Genomic DNA, 14,421 nt, shown 5'->3' with positions numbered 1-14,421 from the left:
CCCCTTCGCCTATTTTCACAGGGCCCTGGTGGTGCTGGGGTTAAAAAGGTTCCTCCGCTCCCCCCGTCTCTTGGGTGGGTCAGGCCAGGCAGGAAGCCGCTTCCTGATTGGCTGCATCGGATTCTCAGCGCGTGGATGACACGCGTCCCCTTCAAAGCGCTGGGGTTCTTCGTGGAAGCGGCAGTTAAACCCCTTTTGCTCCGGCAGTTCCTCCAAAGCGGTTTGGGCTGGAGAGGCGCAGCGGAGCGGGGCATATGCTCCTGGTTCTGGAGAGCGCCTTCCCCCCCCCAGCTGCCTCCAGCTGCTCGCAGGAAATTCTTGCTTCCCGCCCTTGGCCAGGACTCGAGGCGGCTTCCCCCTCCTCTTGTGGAGGAAATGCAGGGAAACCCCCCGAGGGACCCTTCCCTTCCTCCGCGCAGAGCGATCGCTCTAACCGCTGGGCGCTCCTGCCCAGTCCCAGCCTCTCCTGGCGAGTCTCTCCCCCCCCCCCCCAGATGGCGCCCGCCTTTCTGTACCTCTGCAAGGACGACGCCCGCCCGCCCTCTCCCCTGCCTGCCTCCTCCAGCCGGGGAGCTGCGCCTCTCCGCCGCTCGCTGCAGGCTCGGGAGTCGCGGGAATCGGCGCCGCTTTCGACCAGCTCCCCTTTCCCACCCCCAGAAACTCACCTGCCAAGCAGCACGCGCACCCTTCCTCCCCCATCTCTTCGGGAAACAGGGCTTCTGCCCTCCCTCCTCCTGCCCTCCATTTAAGTTCCCCCGGGGCCGTTCCCGATTGGTCCGCTGGGGACGTAGATGCTCAGTCCGCCACCACAAGCTGGACCGATTGAAATCAGCTGCTTGTCTCCCTTTGAGAATGGGGAGGCTGATTGAGATCCGCTTCTCCTGCCGGTCTCCCTTTCTTACGGTTGGCAGGGCGCAGCTGGCAGGCGTGCAGGGAAAGGGGAGGCTGGCTGCAAAGCCACGCAGCTCCTCTTTCTGGGGCGCCCCTGAGAGGCCGGTGCCCTGGCGCAGCACACCACTCAGCTCTACGGGAAAGACGGCTCTGACCTCAAGCTCACAGTTGGAGAAACGGGCTATCAGAAGCCGGGACTGCTGTGCTATTGGCTGTGGGATTGGGTCAGGGTCTTGAGGCTGGTGATTCAGAGCCTACAGAGCCTACAGAGCCCAGGCCTTCATGGACGTAATACTTGAGCCTGACTTGAGAGAGAAATATAGGGTCTCTCATACTGGCATACGCATCCAGCGGCTCAGGGAGCATGTCAGGTAGGAGATCACAGAAAGGAGGGGAGATGCTTGTTGTCAGGCCAGGGCTTTGGCCATATAATAATAATAATAATAATAATAATAATAATAATTCTTTATTATTATTATTATTATTCCCAGTTCAGAAAACCGGGCTCAGGGCGGCTAACAACAAATTCAAATCAATTGTAATACAACATAGAAGCAGCATAAAATACAGTATAAAAGCATGAATAACAAAATTCAAAGTTCAAAAATCAATTTGGGGGAAATCCATCCAATAAGATTCACAGTCTTCAGGCCTCAGCTTTAGAAGGGTGAACAGGTGAAAGAGACTCCTAAGTCTTCAGTCCCCCTCCAGTGTTTCTTGAAGCAAGTGACTCACTATCCATTATTCTGCAGCCACCAGGTTTTTAGATGAGTCTCTCCCATGGCTCCCTGAATGTTCCTTGCTGCTGCTGCTGCTGTTTTTGCCACTGATGTTGATCTTTTGTTTTTGGGTGCAAATAATATAGGTCTACCCCATGCAATGCCCACCAAATAGCTGTTTTGTGGGCTAGAAATATTGTGGTTGGGTTGGGGAAAGGTAAAGGATAAACTTTAAAATTGGCAACGGCATTAAAATGCATCAAAACACAAACTACTCGGCAAGTACCTCTTCCCGCCACAAACCTTCGAGTTAAATCCAGAACAAGACAAGATTGGAAGACGGCATGTTCTCACTTTACGTGACAGTTGTGTTATACATATACACTCATGCCTCTGATGAAGACTGTAAAGTTCAGTTGGTTGTATGTATATATGGCACATAGACAGAACACATGTGCTGGGGACCCGTGACTGGCTGTAACTTCCTGGTATGTGCCCACATATTTAGCAAATTCATTTTCAAGCAGCATTTGGGACTAGGGTTCCTGCTGCTTCCAGACTAACATCACTCATGCATCAGCCAGATGCATGGCCAGCACATGTGTCGTTGTTGAGGGGTTCTTCCCACAGGCCCTTTATGTGCTTGGAACTGATCATGCAGCAAGCACCTCTCTTAATTAAGTGTGCTTAATTTGAGCAAATTGTGTTAGCTTATCCAACTTCATGAAGAAAGAAAGTGCTCCTACAATTGTGTTATCCTGTACATGGTGTTGTGCCTGCAGAGGCCTAGAATTCTTGACTTCCACACTGGAGGACTGTTAATCACTAATCCTGCAGGTCTGTTAGTGAACTGAAGCATATAATGAGTTCCTGCTCCAAACTTTAATGTGCATGCCTGTCTTTTAGTTGGCAGGATTAGCTCGGCCAGCGTACTACCTATCGAGTGCCCTTGTTATAGTCTAAGAAGTTACTTCTTATTAGCTGCCTTCACTCAAGCCATTTGTCAATGATGGCTTAAATAAAAAAGTATCTGAATTCAAAGACAACATCCCTGCCTTTCTTGATCTTCCTCAGCAGCACAATCATTGCAACTGCTGTGGTGAAGCTTAGCCCTCTGCCTAATTCTCAAGAAGTTAGAAAAGGGAAGGCAGAATCAGAACTTCATTTGAATATATCTGTATCCCACCTTTTAGGGTAAAACTCTCACAAGAAGGCTAACAAGAATCAGCAAGACACGTATACAAAACAACAAGACATTAAAACAGTACCAATATTGGCAAATAAAGCAGCAGCAATTAAAATATGAAGCCACCAGTCAAATGCCAAGATAAACAAAAACATTTTTTAAACTCGCTGACAGAATCACAAGTCCTGTCTCTCAAGAAACCTTCCCAAAGTATTCAGACATCCTCTGGGTGTTTATGGGAAGGCCATCTGAATTGGCCAGGGTCACCCACATCTGCAGGGAAGGTCCTCCACCATCAAACCAAACCTTGCATATGGTCTCCTGTGATATTCCTGTGGACAAGGTGGTAAAGTATGGTCTAGACAATGCGGGTGGCACTGTGGTCTAAACCACTCAGCCTCTTGGGCTTGCTGATCGGAAGGTCAGCGGTTCGAATCCCCGCGGTGGAGTGAGCTCCCGTTGCTCAGTCCCAGCTTCTGCCAACCTAGAAGTTCAAAAGCATGCCTGTGCAAATAGATAAATAGGTACTGCTGTGGCGGGAAGGTAAATGGTGTTTCCGTGTGCTCTGGCACTCGTCACGGTCCTCAGTGCACCAGTAGTGGTTTAGTCCTGCTGGCCACATGACCCAGAAAGCTACCTGCGGACAAACGCCAGCTCCCTCGGCCTGAGAGCAAGATGAGCGTCGCAACTCCATAGTCGCCTGTGACTGGATTTAACCGTCTGGGGTCCTTTACCTTTTTACCTTTTACAGTCAGGCAGATTTATAGTTGGTTGATGGACTGTACCCAGAGTTCTCACTAATGCCTTCTCATCAGCCTGGAGCGAAAAGAGAAGTGGGGTGCTGCAGAGATCTGCCTCGTGCCTCGTGATGTCTGGCATCTTTATAAATAACGTGGATGAAAGAGTGTGATACTCATCAAATATGCAGATGACACCAAACTGGGAAGGCCAGCTCATATCTTAGGAGACAAAAACCCTATGTGACTGCTTTAGAGATACAGTGGTACCTCGGGTTAAGTACTTAATTCGTTCCGGAGGTCCGTTCTTAACCTGAAACTGTTCTTAACCTGAAGCACCACTTTAGCTAATGGGGCCTCCTGCTGCTGCTGCGCCTCCAGGACACGCTTTCTGTTCTCATCCTGAAGCAAAGTTCTTAACCCAAGGTACTATTTCTGGGTTAGCGGAGTCTGTAGCCTGAAGAGTATGTAACCCGAGGTACCACTGTATTTTATATATAATTTATTTTTTGTTGTAAGATTTTCAGGGTTAACAAAGGTACATAAAATGTCTAGTTTGTTGTTGTTTATAATGTCCTTTCTACAGGTCATTTGCATTTGTTGTAAGACAGTCCTGTCGTAGGTTTTGTGAGGTGGGGGGGGGAAGGTTGGGTAATGATAGTTTATGTGTGGAATTTTGTGTCAGCATCACATGGATAGATTATTTATTTATTTGTTTGTGTTGGTATCGTGAGAGATAGCCCAGGGCCTGGTTGATTGCAGTGACGTTTGGATGCCTGTGTTGGAGTTGTTGGGCCAGGTTAGCCATATCAATTCATATGCTGTTTGGGAGTTTAGGTTGTTGTGAAGATGGCTATCATATTTCCTCTCAGTCTCCTCTTTTCCGGGCCAAAACAGACCCATTTCCCTCAGCCATTCCTCATAAGGCTTGGTTCCCAGACCTTGATCATCTTGGCAGCCTTGCTTTGCACATGCTCCAGCTTGACAATAAGCTTCTTAAACTTTGGCACTGAGAACTGGACACAGTCTTCCATGTGTGGTCTGACCAAGGCAAAACAGAGTGGTACTATTACTTCCCTAGATCGGGAGACTAGATGTCTACAAAGACCCCTAGATCCTTTTCACATGTACTGCTAGTAAGCCAGGTGTTCCCCATTTTATGGTCTTCCTGCCTAAGGGTAGAACCTTACATTTGTCCCTGCTCATTCTGTTAGTTTGGGCCCAGTTCTCCAGTCTGTTAAGGTCATCTTGAATCCTGATTCTGTCTTCTGTGGCATTACTTCCCCTCCCAGTTTGGTGTCTCCTGCAAATCTCAGGAGCATTCCCTCAATTCCTTCATCCAAGTCATTCACAAAGATGTTGAACAACAATGGGCCTAGGACAGAACCCTGCAGCACAAAGGGGATCTATTAAGCCAGAAAAAGATTCCCATTTACATTCTTGAATAACCTACTTTTAATCACAGAATTATTCAAAAGAAACAATTGATTCATATATGTGTATGTACACGTGTGTGTACACACACACACACACACACACACACACACAGACTCAGTTCCCAGATAGTGATTCAGAGTCTGAAAGTATTTCTTGCCACAAACTCAGCTCTTTCATAGAATATTAGATTCTTCAATAAAGTCTTTGAGCAGCTATCATTCACAGCATTGCACCCAAACCCAAAGAAACATGGAACATTAAAATGCAGACTATCTTTTACAGCTTTGGGAAATAGTTTTCTTTTCATTTCAAATGAAAATGTGGGCATATATTTCTGACAAAGCTTTGCTTAACCTTTGATAGGGCTGCCCAAGGCCCAATAAAATAATGGCCTTGTGGGTCAGTTGTGTCTCATGAGCTGCCAGATGGCCACCCCTGTCTTAGGTGGTTGTTCTATTTATTTATATAAAGATCTGCTCAGGGAGAATTTTTTATGACTGAGCTTGAAACGTAGGAAGTGAAGCATATAATACAGTATGACAGACCTGCATCCAACGACTGTCAACAAGTCATGCTCTAACTGGAAAACAACCTTTATTATCATTAAAATTCCTCATGCCTGTCCTCCACCATTTAAAAAGGCAATGTTAACTTTGTCAAATCACAGCCTTCACCATTATGATAATGAAGCTCTGTTTTCTGTGAGGGCAGGCAGCTAGAGTGACATTTTCATTGACGATTGCTCTTTTTCAGATTACATTTCTGAATGCCACGCTCTGACAGCCCAGGTTTATCATGCAAACAAACTCTGGACCCTTCGGCTTGTCCCTGTGCAGAGGGTTGAAAGTTCTTTAGCTGTGTGTGCCCCCCCCCCCTTAACCCATCTTAAAATGGGTCCAGTTGATGCTAAGCAAAAGTGACTTTCATGGCGAATTTTGGTAGCAAGTTTTGTAAAAGGGAAAACTCATCTTAGCCCAGCTGCTCCTGCAAAATCTGTGAGGACATAATATTTAAGGCGTTTCCCAAACAGTCTTGCAAAGCACATACTTGTCCTCTTTGCATGTTCTACGAGCCCCTGTTGGAGACCTATGCTAACCCCTAGGTTTGAAATTTTATTATTATTATTATTATTATTAGTAGTAGTAGTAGTAGTAGTAGTACTGGATATATCTGAGAAAACAATGAAAAATTGTAAAAGGGCATTGAAACACAAGGAGGAGAAATTTTGCTGATATACCGTATTTTTCGCTCTATAACACGCACCCGACCATAACACGCATGTAGTTTTTAGAGGAGGAAAATCCGTAGGCATGCCACCCGTAGGCATTCCCTCCATAACACGCAGACATTTCCCCTTACTTTTTAGGAGGAAAAAAGTGAGTGTTATGGTGCAAAAAATACGGTAAGTCCCAGCCACTGAAAATAGCTCCATCCACCCCCCAAAAACACCTCAGAGAAGCAAACACAGCCACACAGGTACGGGAGGGAAAGGGGCAAAAGGCGATATCTCAGCCAGAACAAGCCTTCAAAACATAGCTGTCAACCTTCCCTTTTTTTGTGGGAAATTCCCTTATTTTAGTGCCATTTCCCGCTGCTTCCTGCTGCTATCCCGGATTGTTAGATATCCCGTAGACTGTCTCTGGGACAGGTGAGGCTGCTGATCCCTTATTTTCAAATCTGAAAGTTGACAGCTATGCTTCAAAGCAGAGCCAGCCCTTGCTGTGTTTTCTTGTTGGGGCTTTTGTGTTTCCTTCCTTTTGTGGCGCAAGCCTATGCATCAGACGTGGGACAACTATTTTCAGCCAAGGGATGCATTTCCTTCTGGGTGACCTTTGGCACATGCCAGTGGGGGCCAGAAGCAAAAGTGGGTGAATTTTACCTTTGTAAAGTTACTGCACTCACCTGCCCCTCTCTATCCTCTATCCAGGCAACCAAGAGACACTATGAAGACCCACAGAAGCAGTGCTTTTTTCTGGCAGTATTCACCAGTATTCAGTCCCGGAAACCCCGCCAGCAAATCTTGGCTTCTAAAGCAGGTGTGTGAGGAGGGTGCACCTTTTCTTGGCACTGCCAGCTCCAGCTGCAGCACTTCTTCCTTGTCCTTGTCCTGTGGCGGCACAGCTGCAAAAAGCTGCCAGGCAACCGCTGCACTCACGGCTGCCACTCAGCCAGCTCTGAGGCCGACAGAAGGTGCTTGGCAGACAGCAGGTGGGCTGAGTTTGCTGCAGCCACGGCAGCAGCAGCCGGGCAGCACCAAAAGGACTCCAGCTTCTTCAAAGGCCTCGCAAATGGCACAGAGGCAGAAGGCCATGTCTCCCGGCAGTGGAAAGCCCAGCTCTGGGTGCTTGGCTGGCACTTGTCCTGCCCTGAGCCCAGCCTGCAGTGTGGCAGAGAAGGCTACTTCATGGTGTGTCCTGGCACCTTTTTTTTCTAGAAAGAGGCCCTGGGAAGAAGGTACAAAAGGGGCTGCAAGCAAAGCAAGCCAGCGAGGGCTGTGGCCTGGCAGAAGAGTCCCAAGGTTTAGCTACAGAATCAACACCTTCATCAAGCAATTCACTATGACCCCAAGGTCTCATTCCTGATCCATCACCACAATTTCAGACCTCATGAGCTTTTATGTGATATTAAGATACACACATGGGACGCGAGTGGCGCTGTGGGTTAAACCACAGAGCCTAGGGCTTGCCAATCAGAAGGTCGGCGGTTCGAATCCCCACGATGGGGTGAGCTCCTGATGCTCTGTCCCAGCTCCTGCCAACCTGGCAGTTTGAAAGCACGTCAAAGTGCAAGTAGATAAATAGGTACCGCTCCGGCGGGAAGGTAAACGGCGTTTCCGTGCGCTGCTCTGGTTCGCCAGAAGTGGCTTAGTCATGCTGGCCACATGACCCGGAAGCTGTACACCGGCTCCCTCGGCCAATGAAGCAAGATGTGCGCCGGAACCCCAGAGTCGGTCATGACTGGACCTAATGGTCAGGGGTCCCTTTACCTTTACTTTGACACACACACACACACACACACACACACACACAATTTTCTTGCTTGGAATTGCATTTGCCAATCCACTTAGTTTGAAGAAATCTTTTTAGAGCCCCATGCAACCCTCCACCCCTTTTAACTACCCTGAACAAAATGTGAATAAAAACATTTGGCTCTCTCACTGCTCATTCCTAACGCTGGAACATTAATGAACAAGTTAACAATCACTGGTCCCAATGCCAATCCTTTGGAGAGTCAATTTTCTATAGCCTTTCTACTGGGAAAATTGTCCACTAATTCCCTTCTCCTCCCTGTTCTTTAATTAGTTACTGATCCATAAGGGCACCTCTCCTATTTTCCCTGACTACTAAACTAACTTGCTTATCAAAAGCTTCTTGGAAGTCTCAATACACATTGTCAACTGGATCATGCATAAGATGTAATACAGATGTTAAGGCCTGAAGAGGGAGGAATTCCGCTCTCATTTTCTCTGGGCTTCCACATCTCTGCCCATAGTGTTCTGTTTGTCCCTATCTTTCTATGTCATTTTAACCAAAATTAGAGCTCTGTTTGATTTGAAAGCAAAGATGGCTGGGTCATCGCTTTTTGCTTTGTGCCATGAAAATGTCTAAGCCCAGAACTGGATACCAAGATTCAAGCCTGTCTAGAATTCACATCCCCTGTCCTAGAATATTTTTCTCAGTTTCCAGGATGTGGGTGGGCTACTTGTGGTTACTCTGTTGAGAATCAGTATGCGCCATGAATTCCTTTTTGTTGTTTTTGGAGATGCAAACAATAACTGCTAGATCAGTGCATATCTGTGAACAATAATGTATTCTAATAGGATGGAGGAAAGGAAATATTTCAGCTCATACTGTGACTCAAGCCGGCTTTTATGCATTTCAGCTATTGCCTTTGAAGAGAATCCCCAGCGAGTTGCTTTTGTCTTGTTAATATCCTGTGGAAAATAATACCAAGAAATTGTTCGCATTCCATCCAGAAGAGTCAAAGCACAAAAGCCAGTCTCCCAAAGTCACTGCCCCCCCAGCTCCCAAGAGATGGAGAGGATTTATTGGCGCAGCTTTGGCTGTGTTACCTTTGAACTTGCTTTCACTGCTAAAATTAACCCAGCAGCTGAGCTAATACTTGTTTTCTTTTATTATTTCCATCCTAGACGGGCTTTGTATGATTCCACAGCTTCTTTGTGCACCACTTGCCAAAAACCAGGGAGATCAGCCATGCCTCAAATGTGCTCTGCGCTGGTTCCATTGCTGGAGTAATGATAAAGCATTAAGTTGTTTATCCAACCCCCCCATCAGCCAACGACTGCTATCACAATGCCATTTCCCCACCACTTGCAATTTGTGCGGAAATCTGCGTGCTAAGTCTACACAAGGTTACCCTACTTGAATTCATTATCTGAACTCACCCTTGGAGACAACAACTCAAATTATCATCAGTTGTCATATTTTAATAATCCCCCAACTTGCCTCAGTCCAGCATTTGTAGCATGATAATGAGATAAATCAGAGACTGACACTAGTTCCAAGCAAGCTTTAAGCAAAACAAAGACGGCATGGCTAAATGTCGTTTCTTACCTTATTTTCTGTGAGCAACTTTGGATTTTCAAAACAAGAGAGCTGAGCTACACTGGCACTTGTTTCACACACAAACACACACACACACACACACACACACACACACACACACAAAATGGGGAGGTGTATATGCCCCTGAAGCAGCAATAGCCCCTGCCGTGATGGGGAAGGAGATACAGTTTGACTGTGCTCTTTCCAGAGGCCCATCTATCAGAGGTACAAGTCTGCTTTGAACAGTTAAACAAGTGATGGGGGTGAGAAAACACAATTCACCTCTATTTACCTGCTTGCTCTGAATGTTCTGAGCAAGTCAATACTTCTGCTAAGAGGGGCTGAAGAAATTTCATCTGTACATCCATATCTGTCATTTAGAAATATTTAATGCCACTCCTTTGAATCCCAAAGCAGCTTGAAAACAAAACAATAAAATGATATTGAACAGTACAAACTAAAGGGGGGGGGGTAAAGGGGGCGTCACATTTAAAATATCACTCTATCTAGCAGCAGGAGGAGGAGGAATAGTAAGCAAAAATCCTGCTTTATTCAAAGTCAGACAATTTGTCCCTCTAGCCTAGTATTGTCTATGCCAAGATCTCAGACAGGGATCTTTATAACAGTAATTTTTAATAATGTTATTATTTATACCCCAGCCATCTAGCTGGGTTGCCCCAGCCACTCTGGGCAGTTTCCAACACATATAAAAACATAATAAAGCATCAAACATTAAAAAACTTCCCAAAGTAATAATAATTTTATTATTTATGTCATCTGATACCTCATTCTTTAAACTTGGATGTGCCAGAGGCTGTATCTGGCACCCAGCACATGAAAAGCGCATGCTGCATTACTGAGCTTTGGTTGTGTCCCAAGGGACCCCCCTAAACAACCACCTTTCTACAGCTCTCCAAAAGTTGAGCAGAGACAGAGTCAGGCAGACTTCCCTCAGGAAAGCCTGGCACCATGCGATGTGGCACCATGAGGGAGAAGGCCTTTGTGTCCCTGCCCACTTCATTTCTGAAGGCAAGGCAAGGGAACATGTGCCTCAGGTGATGGCCTGAGCAACACACAGAGGATAAAGTTTCCTTCAATAGCAATCAAATAATGCCTTTATTAGTATCAATTGAAAGTCATAAAGTAATTTTTGAGTCCTCTTTAGCCTAGCTATTTAACAAAACAAACAAACAAACAAACAAACAAAAAAAGAAATGGGGGGGGGAGACATGTCTCTGGTGCAAAGCATATTGGGGGCCATCTGTGGCTATCTTACAAATCTAATGCAGGAAGCTCTTTGCATAATGATTAAATTAGTTTATGCCAAGTGCAAAAACTGTCATGTTGCACCAAAACATGTTGGGACAAACAAGGAATGGCTACTCTCCCTTTTGGAAATGTAAATGCTACCTTATTTGCATCTGTCTTTAGTACTTAATGGAACCCACCAGTTTGCAACATGATGCTGTGAATGCGGGTAGCTGATTCCTGACTGTTTTAAAGGTAAAAAAAAAAATCCCCACGAGGTGGTTTTTCTCACCAGTATTCATGTTAAAACTCTCTCACACACACACTTAAATTTCCCCACTTCAAATATGGCATTATCTACTGTTTTCCAGGACATCACAACTTGGGAAAGCAAGGCTACCTTACTTCATTGGCCCTTCACTGCCCTGAATATCTTTGTCAGAGAAGGAGTCACCTCAAGGCAAGATGGAAGTGCTCTGAAGGCACCTCTGAAGGTTAAACAGTTATTGTGCCAACACTGGGAATATTGCCAAATGCTTAATTGGCAAAGACATGGTGTCTAGAGCTGTTAAATCATTTCCTGGTTTATTAAATATTAGAGTTATTTTGCATCTAACTAAGAAGCTCCTGGGGTCCTGCTGCAGTTCAAGAGTTCAGGAGAAGCACAGTCAGGGGATGTGGTCAGTAGAGTGGGCAAAGGGCCAAAGACTCAGACCAAAGGAGGAAAAAGAGGTAAAATAGACTAAACAGAGCTGGGAGGAGCAAACTTGGGACTCACATCCAGCTGGACAGAGATGGTAGGGATCAGCCACAGGTAGTAGCAGGGAGTCGCTTTGAAGTGAGATGCTGAAATCTCAGGTGTGTGCTTGGGAGAGATCTGTAAAAGAATTTCAAGGAACATGATTTAAGGTGCAATTATCAGTAATAATGAGTAGCCACTTACCTGCACATCAGTTGCTTGGATAGGCTTTTTATATCGAAAATGAGACTATACTCTCACTGAGGTGATAAACCTGATTAAATGAGTTTATGCCAAGTGCAAGTTTATGAGTTTATGCCAAGAGCTCAGGTGACTGAATGCAATCATGGCACACAGAAAACTAGCGTGCCAGGGGAAATTCTGAGCCAGAACTAGGGCCACCAACAGGGGGGACATATTGTTATGTACTGATGTTCTCCCCCTGGGCCAACAGGGGGATACTGTAGATAGTTTTCACTCAGGTCCACGTCAGTTATTTTAGGCGGGAAACCCTGGGTTGTTGTTGATACAATGTTGACAGCCGGCTCCTATAAAAGCAGGCCGGCTGAGCTGTTTGCTGTTCAGTTCTGTCCAGCTACAATAAAGAGCTGCTCTGGAGAAATCACTGTGTCATCTACTATGTTCGCCCACAACTTAACACTGGCGACGAGGATGGGATCGATGGACATCAGAGCACAGCCAGATGCAGCCACCCTCTGAGCAGAGCTGAATCACTGAGCTGAATCACTGAGCGAAATCACTGAACAGAACCAATTCAGAGCTGACTGTTCTGGCTAGAGCTCGATGTTCCATCCATCGCCCTTCATGCCGGCATCGGAACCATGGCTTCACTTGTGCCTCTACCGCCATTTGCGCCAGCCTCTGAATCATGGGACTCCTACCTCGCTCGGTTCGACTGCTACCTCCAAGCCAACGAGCTGACGCAAGTATCACAGGAGCGTAAGCGGGGCCTATTCCTCAGCCTCTGTGGGCCTGAGGTGTTTGAGACGGCCCGAGCATTGGTTGCGCCTGAAGCAGTCGAGGCAACACCGTGGGACACGATCCAAGAGAAGCTCCGCAACCACTATGCACCAAAGCCGTCCAAGATTGCTGCCCGCCATGCGTTCTACCACCGGAACCAGGCAGAGGGGGAGTCAATCAACAACTACACCACCGCCCTGCGACAGGCTGCAATGCACTGCGAGTTCCGAGACTTAGATGATGCCCTGATGGATCGAATCGTCTGCGGGGTCCGGGACATCCATCTGCAACGGCGTCTCCTCGCCAAGCCAGACCTCACGCTACAGAAAGCCATTGAGGAGGCTGTGGCCTCAGAAGCTGCTGAACGCTCCGCCCAGGAGATCCGCAAGTCCAGCAGCCCGCATCTTGCTAGGAAGCCAGTTCCAGTGCATCACGAAGAGGCCAGCAGTGATGAGGCATCCTCCAGTGAAGACGATGACGTGCACCAGACAAAGCGGGAGCGCAAGAAGTTCCAACAGAAGTCCAAGGGCCAACTGGAATGTGCCGGCTGCGGAGGCAACCATTCCCGTGCCAAGTGTCGATTCAGAGACGCCATCTGTAGGAAGTGTTCCAGAAGGGGCCACATCGCTAAGGTCTGCCGATCGGCTCCGTCTGACACCCCCCCTTCACCAACTCGGAAGTCCAAGTCTTCACTCCAGTCTGCCAAGGAAAGCTGTTTCGCTCTCACCAACTGCCGCTGCCCGTCTGGAACCACGATTGGCCAAACCTACTCGCCTACGCGACGCAAGCTGAACGTCACGGTGCTCATTGAAGGAGCTCCATGTGACATGGAGATCGACACCGGGTCTGCCCTGTCCATCGTGTCTTGGAGCACCATGAAAAGACTGGTACCCAGAGTGTCCAAAAGGCAACTTGACTCTCACCGCGTACACCTGAGAGACTACCAGGGAAACGACATTCCCGTGGTAGGCGTTGGCCGGTTCCGGATCGCATTCAAGGATTTTTCGGGCCTGCTCCGGTTGGTGGTGGTCGAAGGCCAGCGGCCAAGCCTCCTAGGGCTAGACTGTTTTGATGCCGTCGGCCTGGAAGTCACCGGCATCAACTGCATCTCTAACGCAGAGAGTGAGGGTCTGATCAAAGACTTTGCCGAGGTTTTTGACGGCACTTTGGGGCAATATACAGGTACGCCCATCTCCTTTAGCCTTGATCCACAAGTCGCCCCCATCAAGCTAAAGCCACGCCGGGTTCCCTTTGCTCTCAAGGCTAAGGTGGACGAACAACTGGACAAGCTGATCGCCCAAGGAGTTTTGGAGCCGGTTGACCACGCCAAGTGGGAAACCCCCATCGTCACGCCTGTCAAGCCAGACGGGTCGGTGAGAATCTGCTCTGACTACAAGTGCACGATCAACAAGGCACTTCAGCAGCACGCTTATCCGGTTCCTGTTGTCCAACACCTGCTGCATTCCCTGGGTGAAGGTAAGGTCTTCGCTAAGCTGGACCTTGCCCAAGCCTATCAACAACTGCCCGTCAATGATGCCACTGCTGAAGCCCAGACGATCGTCACCCACCGAGGGGCATTCCGTTGCCGCCGGTTGCAGTTCGGGGTGAGTGTGGCTCCTGGCATCTTCCAAAGCCTTATGGAGCGTCTCCTGCAAGGGCTTCCGGGCGTGGTACCATATTTTGATGACGTCTTGGTGTCCGCAGACTCACACCAGCAGCTGTTCGAGCGCCTCCGTGCCGTGCTGACCAGGTTCCAAGAGGCTGGGCTCAAGGTAAAGAGGGAGAAGTGCCAGATCGCCGTTCCACAGGTGGAGTTCCTGGGCTATCTTATCGATGCCTCCGGACTTCACCCGACCACATCCAAGATCCGCGCTATCCAGCAGGCCCCCATCCCAAAGAACAAGACGGAGTTGCAGGC

The sequence above is a fragment of the Podarcis tiliguerta genome (genome assembly GCF_965153285.1).
Source record: "Podarcis tiliguerta genome assembly, chromosome: 1".
NCBI lineage: Eukaryota > Metazoa > Chordata > Lepidosauria > Squamata > Lacertidae > Podarcis > Podarcis tiliguerta.
Note: the sequence above shows the minus strand (reverse complement) of the source record.